Source organism: Glycine soja, chromosome 1 (assembly GCF_004193775.1).
Source record: "Glycine soja cultivar W05 chromosome 1, ASM419377v2, whole genome shotgun sequence".
NCBI lineage: Eukaryota > Viridiplantae > Streptophyta > Magnoliopsida > Fabales > Fabaceae > Glycine > Glycine soja.
The window spans coordinates 54,014,535-54,026,607 of NC_041002.1; the positions used below are offsets into that span (position 1 = coordinate 54,014,535).

The 12,073-nt window shown below is 33.2% G+C and overlaps 1 pseudogene; it reads left to right on the forward strand.

Moving 5' to 3' along the window:
- The first annotated feature begins 9,173 nt into the window (after positions 1 to 9,173).
- On the forward strand, positions 9,174 to 11,721 carry LOC114423049 (annotated as a pseudogene).
- The last annotated feature ends 352 nt before the right edge of the window (positions 11,722 to 12,073 follow it).

The window sequence follows — 12,073 nt, forward strand, 5'->3', positions numbered from 1 at the left end:
AGGCTAATATTTCTTAGTTTCAATAGGACTCCTTACGACTGTTGTTTCTATCTACTATTATTTAAAAATAATCAAGTTATTAATGACTGGACGAAACCAAGAAATAACTCCTCACGTGCGAAATTATCGAAGGTCCCCTTTAAGATCAAACAATTCCATCGAATTAAGTATGATTGTATGTGTGATAGCATCTACTATACCGGGAATATCAATGAACCCTATTATTGAAATTGCTAAGGATACCCTTTTTTAGCTTCTAGAATCTATTTCTTAGTTCAACTCTTACCTTACTAACTGGAATCAAAGAATTAGTAGATCTGCTCCGCCCAAAATGGGAATGGGCTAGGGTTATGAACTTATAATCGAAAATCTGATGATCGAGTCAATTCCATGATTATAAGTTCATTCCATATAGGACCCGACTAAAATGAGGTTATATACATTCTCATTATAAGAAGGGGTCATTCGAGCGTATCTAAATAGATACTATGTTTACATATAGATCCCGACGTTGTTCCATTCTATTTAGGATTAGGAATAGGCATAATCGGACCTGTTTTTTACATATATCTCATTATTTAGGACCCTATTAAATTCACCTCTTTGGGCTTCTATTGAATCGAGAAATAGGTTTAATTAGTCCTTTTTTTTTTTTATAGAATATCTATCTATATAGATATAGATAGATAATATATCCTTTGAATAATTCAAATCGAACCAATTGGATGTCCGACTTGAGCCCATATGACATGACCAATCAATAAAAAGACTCTAACAGTCTACCTTTGTCATATATTCCATACATCACACTAGATAAATATCATATTCATGGAATACGATTCGCTTTCAAGATGCCTTGGTGGTGAAATAGTAGACACGCAAGACTCAAAATCTCGTGCTAAAGAGCGTGGAGGTTCGAGTCCTCTTCAAGGCATAATATTGAGATCTCTTATTGAATTGGAATAAGTTCGGCAGCAAATCACGAAATCTTGGTGATCTTCTCTATCAAATGAATGGGTAATCTGTTTTGAAATCGTCCGCCTTGCACCCTCCCCGAGGAGTATATGCTTCAACAAGAATCACACAAGGCGAGGTCTTTGGTTCAAGTCCAGGATGACCCAGCTACGTCAAAGAAAATAATAGAAAACTGACGACTTCATGCATTAAGATACTAGTTTTTACTGTTCATATGTAATGATTTGAATATACCACACCAATTTGTTATGTATGGATGATGAGATTCCATTGATACAGAGCTACTCGTTCTTTTTTCTCTGACAGATGGTCAGAACTTCATCTGAGTTCGAATCCTACTGAAAGGTCTACTAGAGATCAGAAATTGTTGAAGAAAGAATAAAAGAAACATCTTGTTTTTTCCAGGCGATCGAAAAATAAAGAAATAGTGAATTTATTCAAGATAATTATGTACTTACAAAATACCGTCTCAATTCATCCTATTTCATCATATCCGGGATGTGATATGGTTCCAAAGGGTGAACTGGACAGTTCCAATAAGATTTCATTCTTGAACAAAAATCCGATAGACTTATTGGAGGGAGGGCCCCATTGGCGTGCATCTAGTAGGAATTGAACCTACGAATTCACCAATTATGAGTTGGGCACTTTAACCATTCAGCCATGGATGCTTAGCGGGAATCCTCGTACATAGTGAATAACCAAATTCTAATTGAAGTGAAATCTTTTGGATAAATCAATGCAATTAGGAGGATTCGATGAAAGGACGTCAATTCAAATCCTGGATTTTTGAATTGAGAGAGATATTGAGAGAAATCAAGAATTCTCGCTATTTCTTAGATTCATGGACCCAATTCAATTCAGCGGGATTTTTCATTGATATTTTTTTTCCATCAAGAGAGTTTTATAAAACTCTTGGACTCCCGAATTTGGAGTATCCTACTTTCACGTAATTCACAGAGTTCAACAAGCAATCAATATTTCACGATCAAGTATGTAGTACTCTTTGTAGTAACGGTCCTTATGTATCGTATTAACAATCGAAAAATGGTCAAAAGAAAAAGTCCCTATTTGACAAGGCTTCTTACTATACCTATGAATTCCATTGGACCCAAAAATGATACATTGGAAGAATCATCTGAGTCTTCCAATATCAATAGGTTGATTGTTCCACTCCTGTATCTTCCAAAAGGAAAAAAGATCTTTGAGAGCTATTTCCTGGATCCGAAAGAGAGTACTCGGGTTCTCCCAATAACTAAAATGTATATCATGCCTGAATCTAACTGGGTTCACGGTGGTGGAGGAATTGAGATTCTAGTTGTAAGATATCTAATGAAACCATTGCTGGAATTGAGATCTCATTCAAAGAGAAAGGTATCAAATATCTGGAATTCTTTTTTGTATATTATATGGATGATCCGATCCGTAAGGATCATGATTGGGAATTTTTTGATTGTCTTTCTCCAAGAAAGAGGCGAAACGTAATCAAATTGAATTCAGGATAGCTATTCGAAATCTTAATGAAAGACTGAATTTATTATCTCATGTTTGCTTTTCGTGAAGAAATATCAAAGGAAGTGGAGGGTTTTTTCAAACAACAAAGCCATTTACTATTGTTTTTTCGTTCAAATCAATTCTAATCGCATCAAATAATATTTTTATTATTTGTTTTTTTTCTTCTTCATAATTAATTTTTACTTGTTCATGATCTGGAAATAAAGAAAGTGCTTCAAAACTCAAGCTTGATACTAATTTTTTTTGAAAATTTACTAATTAGATTGAAAAAAAAAATGCAGTTACTAAAGATTTTCTATCAAATATATTTCTTTTTTTTTCTCTAATTCTGGATAATTACTATTATTTTTTATAAGTATTATTAGAAATAAGGATACCATGAATTTTATTTATCAAAATGGTATTTTTTTGTCATTTTTTTCATATTTGGATTCAGGTTGAAAAAACATTTTCTATTTGTCCACGAAAGCGTCCGTTCATGAAAGGATCATATTTTTTAGTTAAATATTTTGTTTTAGTTTCATCATTAGACTGATGGGTACTGTAGTTGCCCTTTGGTTAGGTATTGGAGCAATATTACCTATTGAGAAATCCCCAACTTTAGGTCTTTTTTAAACTTATAAAATTGATTCAATTTTGAAATAAAATAAAATAGAATGCCATGTGTATTGTGTATCTAGGGAGAATTCTTTTTGAAATAATTAATCCCTAGATACATCTATTCCATTTTAGGTCTATTCCAAACATATGAATTTTTTTTAAAGATCTAAATTACATATTTTCATCCCTATTATAAGTTTAGAAAAAAAAAATCTGAGAAAATCCTATGCCAATGGATTAAAAATTTATGCAAAATGCTTTTTCTGTTTCTAAAAAGTCCAATATATATATGACATCTTCTACGCGAAAATGTTCAATTTTCAAAAGGTCTTTTTGACTGTTATTCAAAAGTTCTAATAATGTATGAATATTGGATCTTTTGAGACAATTATACATCCTGGGAGGCAATTCTAATTGGTCAATAAAAATGGATTTCAATGCTATTTCTTTTTTCTTTTTCCTTAGTTTTTCCTTAACCAATATATCATGAAAAGTAAAAAGGGGCAAAGTAACTTTGTGTTGATTGTTTTCTAAATGAAAGTTCTCTTCTTCTGCGTGTAAAAAGGGAATAAATAAATCAATCAAATTCTGGGAGGCTTCATAAAGCGCTTCCTTAGGAGTTAAACTTTCATTTGTCTAGGGATAGGAGATTAAAAATGGGAATGGGCTATAGATAGGAGTTAAACTTCCAAAATTAAAAAAAGGGATAGGAGATTAAAAATTGAAAAAAAAAACAAAAATTGGGTTGCACCATACATATAAAAGAGTATACAATAATGATGTATTTGAAAAATCAAATACCATTGTTTAATAATAACGAACCTTGGGGATTAATTGATAATATTAGTTTATTATTTGGGAAAGATTCATGTGAAATGAAAGATTTCATTAACTCCTAAGTCATGTCGAGTAGACCTTGTTGTTTCGAGAATTCCCCGGTTTAACCATAGCTACCCAATTATTCGGGAGAACCTTTCCCCTAAACCCCATGCGTGTTTCGGTAGGCAACCGGTGGCTTGTCTGGAAATATGCGTACCCATATTTGTCCACCTAGGCGAACATTTTGTGACATTGCTCACCACTTCTATTTGTCTAGATGTTATCCAAGCTGGCTCAAGTGCTTGAAGAACATATCTTCCGAAGCAAATATGATTCCCTCAATAGCATATTCCTTTCATTCTTCCTCTATGTTGTTTACTGGTTCTTTGGGGGTTATAATTGATGATTGTTTCTCAATTCCACCTCATACGGCTCCTCGCGAATGAAGCAATTCAACTAGATATCTATCCATCTATATATATAATCTATTTAATCTAATCAATAAAATAATGATATTCATATGTTTAATGAATAATTGAATAGCCGGATTTTTTGAGATTTCATAGAATCTATTCAAAAATTTTATATTTTGTTTTGATATAGAATGGAATATGTATTCTTATAAATAAACCATTTTTGTTATACATAAATAACTAAAGAATCTTGTTTTGTTCTATTATTTGTTATTTTATAATATTCTAATGAATCTTTATTTTCCTTTTTATTATTAGTTATTAGAATATTTTTATTATTTGAAAGAATAAATAGAATTGGAAAAAATAAAAAAATTCAATAAAATCAAAATTATCGCGGGCGAATATTTACTCTTTTATTATCAATAAATTCAGATGTAATGTAGGGCACAACTCCTAAAAAAAAGATTTTTTTTTGGTTTTTTCTGCCATCCCGCCTAATGAATCATTAAGATTTGTTTTTAATAAAATCTTAAGTATTTGCAGGTATTTCGTCGTTCCCATCACTTCTCGATTAATGGTTGGGTCTGAATTCGACAATGGAGCCTTTCTCATATCTAAAAATTAATAATATTTTTTTTTTGAATATTGATTTGTTTTTTCGTGAATCAATATTCTCAGTTTTTATTGATTTAGAGCTCTTAATTTGTTTACGTTATAAATTAATTCATATATAAATAGATATGAATTGATTTAGATTGATGCTTTATTACACTACCTTTTATGAGATAACCCATAGACCTTTACATATTAGAATTCTATATCATTGATATTTTTTTCTCTTTTTCTTTCACCTCTTCATTTATCTGTATATTTTTATTGCTTTACAACTAAATAAGATTTTTGTTCTTTTATGGTTCACAATAGTTCAGTTGCTATAATATATCTTTTTTTGTAAAAACACTAGCCCTGTTCAGTTAATGATGAGAATACTGCAATCTTTTTTGATTCTATGTATTTTTATCATTACACACATAAGGGAGGAGCCAAATGAAATGAAAATCTCACTTATGGTTCTGGAGCGGAGATTCTTTGAACCGAATGACGACTGTAACGGATGTCAACTCAATCTGAAGGAAATTATGCGGAAGCTTTCCAAAATTATTATGAGGCTATGCGACTGAAAATTGATCCCTATGATCGAAGTTGTATACTTTATAACATAGGCCTTATCCACACAAGTAACGAAGAACATATTAAAGCTTTGGAATATTATTTTTGGGCGCTCGAGCGAGACCCATTCTTACCCCAAGCTTTTAATATGGTCGTGATCTGTCATTACGTGCCACTATCTCCACTATAGAAAGAAAACAGAAAAGAACAAGCAAATCCACAAATACTAATATAATAAATATTAGAAATAAAGGCTTTCTACATATACATATATTGTCCAAAACAACGATTTTTATCAGCTGTAGCAAAGAATGAAACTTCATAGAAGTCAAAATATGAAGAAATCAATATGTCTAGATACCCCCTTTTCTATGGATAAAAGATCTAATTGATAAAGGAAGCATCGTAAGGATCCATTAACGCGGTTTTGAACCGATACAATAAAAACTGCTTACTTATCTTATGATAGAAAAGTCAAGAATCCACTTATGTAATAAAGTAGATCCCCCGATATTTTGAGCAGCCGTGTAGTATCAAATCCCAAAGATAGAAAGTCTTTTCTCTTTATTTTATAAATAAGAAAGAAAAGACTTTTTCCAAGATTCTATAGAAATGGATATATTATAAAGTATATGATATATAAAATAGAGATAGTTACTTTTCAGAAAATTCTAATGAGGGTGTTAATGCGGATGCTTTATTCCCTTTTCTAAAGGTAGGAGAAAAGATAAAACTTAAAAAGAAATTCTTTATTAGTCTAAATTCAAGTTTAAAACTTATGTAAATAACTTCTTTTTTTCTTTTAGTTAACTTCAAGATAATAGAACAAAAAAAGAATTGACTGCTGAGCCGTATGAGTCAGGAAATTCTCAAGTACGGTTCTAAAGAAAGGAATTGACTCACCTATTCCGACCGAGGAGAACAGGCCATTCGACAAGGAGACACGGAAGTTGCGAAGTCTTGGTTTAATCAAGTTGCTGAATATTGGAAACAAGCTATAGCCCTAACCCCTGGTAACTATATTGAAGCCCAGAATTGGTTGAAGATCACACGACGTTTTGAATAAGAACACCCTGTTTATTTATCTTTCTTATATTTTCTTATTAAATTATATCTATCTATCTATAATTCTATCTATATAGATAGATAGATATCTATAGTTATAAATTTTTGTTTGTTGTCCCCATCAATCAAATCAAAAACTCTTTTCTATAGGAACGATCAATCACAAAAATTAATTATATCCCTTTCAAATTGTTAGATTAAGTACATAATAATACTTTTTCTCTATAAAAAAGGTAAAATTAGTTCCATCTAGGAACTTCTGAATAAAATATGAATACATTAGATTAGGCTGCACAATAAATTATTTAACTTTCATTCAAAGTTCGCAAAAAAGGTCTTAGAAGATTAAAAAGGTCCGTTGAGCGCCCCACTGTTATGTAATAATAGATTCGAACACTTGCCTCAAATTGACGACTTCGAGATCATAATTGTTCTAGTGAATAACTAAAGAAAATAGATTAAATTAAAGAAAATATAAAATAGATAGATGTGAGAGAAAAGAGAACAAAACTCAATAGAAACATCTCTAATAAGTTCACAAATTTTGTTTTATGTTGACAAGTCTCTTTGTATGTGTTGTCTGAAAAGAGGAGGACTCAATGATTATTCGTTCACCAGAACTAGAAGTGAAAATTTTGGTAGATAGAGATCCCATAAAAACTGCTTTTGAGGAATGGGAATAAACTCGTATTTTATCTTCGTTACCTTTTCTTAATAATGAAAAACAATTTGAAAAAAACGAGTCAACCGCTAGAACTACTACTTTAAGAAAAAAATATACAGAAATTAAGAATTCGAAATCCAATTTTGAATTGAGATTTGAATCAAATATTGATTGATGTTTTGTTTGAAAATTACAACAATTCAATTTGGGTTTTTATGTTGTAAGAAAAAAGATAATAGTAACAAAGAATATTTTTTTTATTCAGCGTGGTTGTTTATTTTGATAGCTTTATCATATGATAAAAATTCATATGATAAAGCTACCACAATAAACAAATTTATATTCTATACCTCCCCGGAGTAAAGTCTAAGGGGATTTTTGGTTTTTATGATATCATTGGCAATCATAAAAAGACAACTTTGTTTTAATATAGCTATTTGTGCAACTATTTTAGGATTAAGAAGCAATTGCCTCGTGTATAGACTATATACTAAATTACTATAAATATAATATACTTTAAGATTCCCGCGAATTACTGCATTTATTTGACTAATCCATAAACCACGAAAATCTCTTTTTTTTCCTATCTTTATCCCGATGAGCCGAAACCAAAGCTTTAATTTTCTATTGAGTAATCGTTCAAGTAAGTCTTGAATGAGCTCCTCGAAAACTTGATGTAAATAAACGAATTTTTGTCCTCCATTTCCGAGCTATATATCCTCGTTTAATTTTGGTCATTGAATAATTGAGACTTTGATGAATAACTATTTGATTTTTCAGTTATTCTTTTCTTCTTCCTAGTCTATTAATAACAAAAATGAATTCTTTCAATGTATAAAAAAAATTCTAATGGCTCTTACTACTATAACCTCCCCAACCATGATTTTTTATATATATATTTTTCTAAATATTCAACCTCAAAATAATAAATTGTATTGATACTAGATATAAAAAAACATAGTAAGTAATAGTAAATAAAATAGGACATATATAAAAAATGGGTGGGTTCCATCGTTTCTATGATTTATTTTAGAAACGGGCAGGTCCTCCCTATACGCGGGAGCCTTTCTTTCTTTTCATTTTTTATTAATTTAATTAATGTTATTGTTAACTTGTACAATTGACACTCTTTGGCTCTACCCATCCAATATTTAGTTTAGTAAGTAGAATTTTTCACAACGAAATATAGTCCTATACAATAACCTTATTTAATTATGAAAATTAGCTGACCTTCTTATCCCATTTGTCCAAAATCCATCCAAATTCATTCATTAAGGACATACTTTATCTTTAATTGAAATAATATTTTCTCCGCTTAACGGGTAACTTTATATTTGTTTTGTTACCAATGAAAAAGTCCTTCTCATCTTAAATTGTAAATTAAGACTATTGGGTTTGCACCAATCGAAATCATAAATTTGATACAAGATAAAAAAATGTAAAGAATGTATATATATATAAGTTAAGATAGTCTGAATGGGAAAATTACATTTACACTATCTTAATTGATCAACAATACTGAAAAAATAAAATTGATTTTTTCTTCTTAGTATATGATCTGAATGAGTCACACATACATCCTGGTACAGATTCCCCGTATGTTTTTGAATTTTTTAATACGCACCTCTTCTTCTACGACGATGAAAAATCACTGAACTTTTGTATACCCGTGAACAACACACACATATACCACCGACGACAATAAACATTCACAAAAGGACGTTAACGAAAAAGTTACATTAAGAGAATACGATTTTTCAAAAAAATAAAAATAAAAAGGCACTGCAAAAATAGAAAACTAATATGTTATTTATAACTGAAAATACCCATAAAAACATTTTCAATATTTTAAAAAAACTGCTGGGTGTAAAAAAAAAATGATGGATACCAAGGAGTTCCCTTTAGTTTTTTAGAACAAACAGTTAGGCTTATAATGACAGCCTTACTGGTTGTGAAAAAATAAAGTGGAATAGAATGGGAAAGTGCGTGTTTTTTCTGCGCAATGCTTCGTCACCATTCGTCAATCTTCTCGCGGATTTTGAAGTCTTCATTTCGCAATGGGTGGCACGACGAGTCTCTGCTTCTACATTACCTATCCAATGGGTGGCACGACGACGCGCGAAACCTCCTCCAAAATTCCTCCGGAGGTGACCTCCACTCGCACGTCGTTCGCTGGACCTCGCTACTCTCCAACTTCTCCCGCCACGGTTTCGTGGCCGAAGCTCGCACACTCTTCGACATAATGCCCTACAGAAACCTCGTCTCTTACAACGCCATGTTGTCCGCGTACCTCCGCTCCGGCATGCTTGACGAGGCTTCCCGCTTCTTCGACACCATGCCGAAGAGGAACGTCGTGTCTTGGACCGTAATGCTTGGTGGGTTCTCAGATGCCGGGAGGATCGAGGATCGAGGATCGAAGATGCGAAGAAGATGTTTGATGAAATGCCTGAGAGAAATGTCGTTTCATGGAACGCGATGGTGGTGGCGTTGGTTAGGAATGGGGATTTAGAGGAAGCGAGGATGGTTTTTGAGGAGACTCCTTATAAGAATGTGGTTTCATGGAATGCTATGATCGCGGGGTATGTTGAGAGAGGGAGAATGGATGAGGCAAGAGAATTGTTTGAGAAGATGGAGTTTAGGAATGTGGTTACTTGGACTAGCATGATATCTGGTTATTGCCGTGAGGGAAATTTAGAGGGGGCTTATTGTTTGTTCCGGGCTATGCCGGAGAAAAATTGTTGTTTCTTGGACTGCTATGATTGGTGGCTTTGCTTGGAATGGCTTTTATGAAGAGGCATTGTTGCTTTTTCTTGAGATGTTGAGAGTTTCTGATGCAAAGCCCAATGATGAGACCTTTGTTTCTCTTGTTTATGCTTGTGGTGGTTTGGGTTTTTCTTGCATTGGCAAGCAGTTACATGCTCAGCTGATTGTTAACAACTGGGGGATTGATGATTATGATGGTAGGTTGCGAAGAGGTCTTGTTAGGATGTACTCTGGATTTGGTCTTATGGACTCTGCACACAATGTGTTTGAAGGTAATGTGAAAGATTGTGATGATCAGTGTTTTAATTCCATGATAAATGGTTATGTTCAGGCCGGTCAGCTGGAAAGAGCTCAAGAGTTGTTTGACATGGTACCTGTTCGGAACAAGGTTGCGTCCACCTGCATGATTGCTGGCTATCTTAGTGCTGGCCAAGTACTAAAGGCTTGGAATTTGTTTAATGACATGCCTGATAGGGATTCCATTACGTGGACTGAGATGATTTATGGGTATGTGCAGAATGAGCTCATTGCTGAAGCCTTCTGCTTGTTTGCTGAGATGATGGCTCATGGTGTTTCTCCTATGAGTTCTACATATGCTGTTCTATTTGGAGCCATGGGTTCAGTTGCTTATCTTGATCAGGGGCGACAATTACATGGTATGCAGTTGAAGACAGTGTATGTATATGATTTGATTCTTGAAAACTCTCTAATTGCAATGTATGCAAAATGCGGGGAGATAGATGATGCATATAGGATATTCTCTAACATGACTTACCGGGACAAAATTTCTTGGAACACCATGATCATGGGCCTTTCAGATCATGGGATGGCCAACAAAGCTTTAAAAGTGTATGAAACTATGCTTGAATTTGGAATTTACCCAGATGGCCTAACATTCCTTGGTGTCCTGACAGCATGTGCTCATGCGGGTCTTGTTGATAAAGGCTGGGAGTTATTTCTTGCCATGGTTAATGCTTATGCTATTCAACCTGGTTTGGAGCATTATGTTAGTATTATCAGTCTTCTGGGCTGAGCAGGAAAGGTGAAGGAAGCAGAGGAGTTTGTCTTGAGGCTACCAGTTGAACCAAATCATGCCATTTGGGGAGCATTGATTGGAGTATGTGGGTTTAGTAAAACAAATGCAGATGTTGCTAGGCGTGCGGCCAAACGACTGTTTGAGTTGGAACCTTTAAATGCACCAGGCCATGTGGTCCTTTGTAACATATATGCCGCAAATGATAGGCATATTGAGGATACTAGTTTAAGAAAAGAAATGAGGATGAAAGGTGTGAGGAAGGCACCCGGATGTAGTTGGATATTGGTGAGGGGGGCAGTTCATATTTTCTTCTCAGACAACAAATTACATCTGCGTGTTTAAGAGATGTTATAATTGTTATTTGCGACTATTTGGAAATGAAAAGTACAACATAGTTCACCTGGCATCCACTGTTATAGAGTTCGGGGAAAGTAAAATATTTGTAGTTTTATCCTCGTAGAGGATAATAGGATCCCTGAAACAGAATCCTATGACAGAAACCAAAAGTGTGTCAAAAGCAGATACAGAACAAATTATTCTTCAAGAAGGCATTACAAAAATGCAGACCTCAAATACAAATGTGTGGTCCTTTGATGCCTTCAGAGCTTCGAGACCTTTCAGGTAGGGGTCTGGATGAGGCTTGGCATGGTCACATTCACCACCAATAATAACAGCTTCAAAGAAATTTGATAGACCAAGTTTTGAGATCATGAGTTCTGCATTTTCTCTTGGAGCATTGGTGACTGCAGCTCTCTTCAGACCACGATTTTCAACCCATTTCCTCACTTTATCAAGGCCTTTCAAAGGCTTCAGTTGCTCTGCTGCCAATCTGGATTTTTAAGTAGTAAAAAATTTAACATAAATTGGAATAACTACATGCCAATTAATCTACTCATTTAATGGTGGTAAAAAATTAAAGTAAATGTCTTTTGTAGAAATATAAAATAAAATATTTTTATGAAATTAAAATCCATGTAACAATACATCCAAAAGAAAAAAAAATCCAAATAAGAATGTCCTTTCATACTTTTTGTAGTGCTAAATAGTATA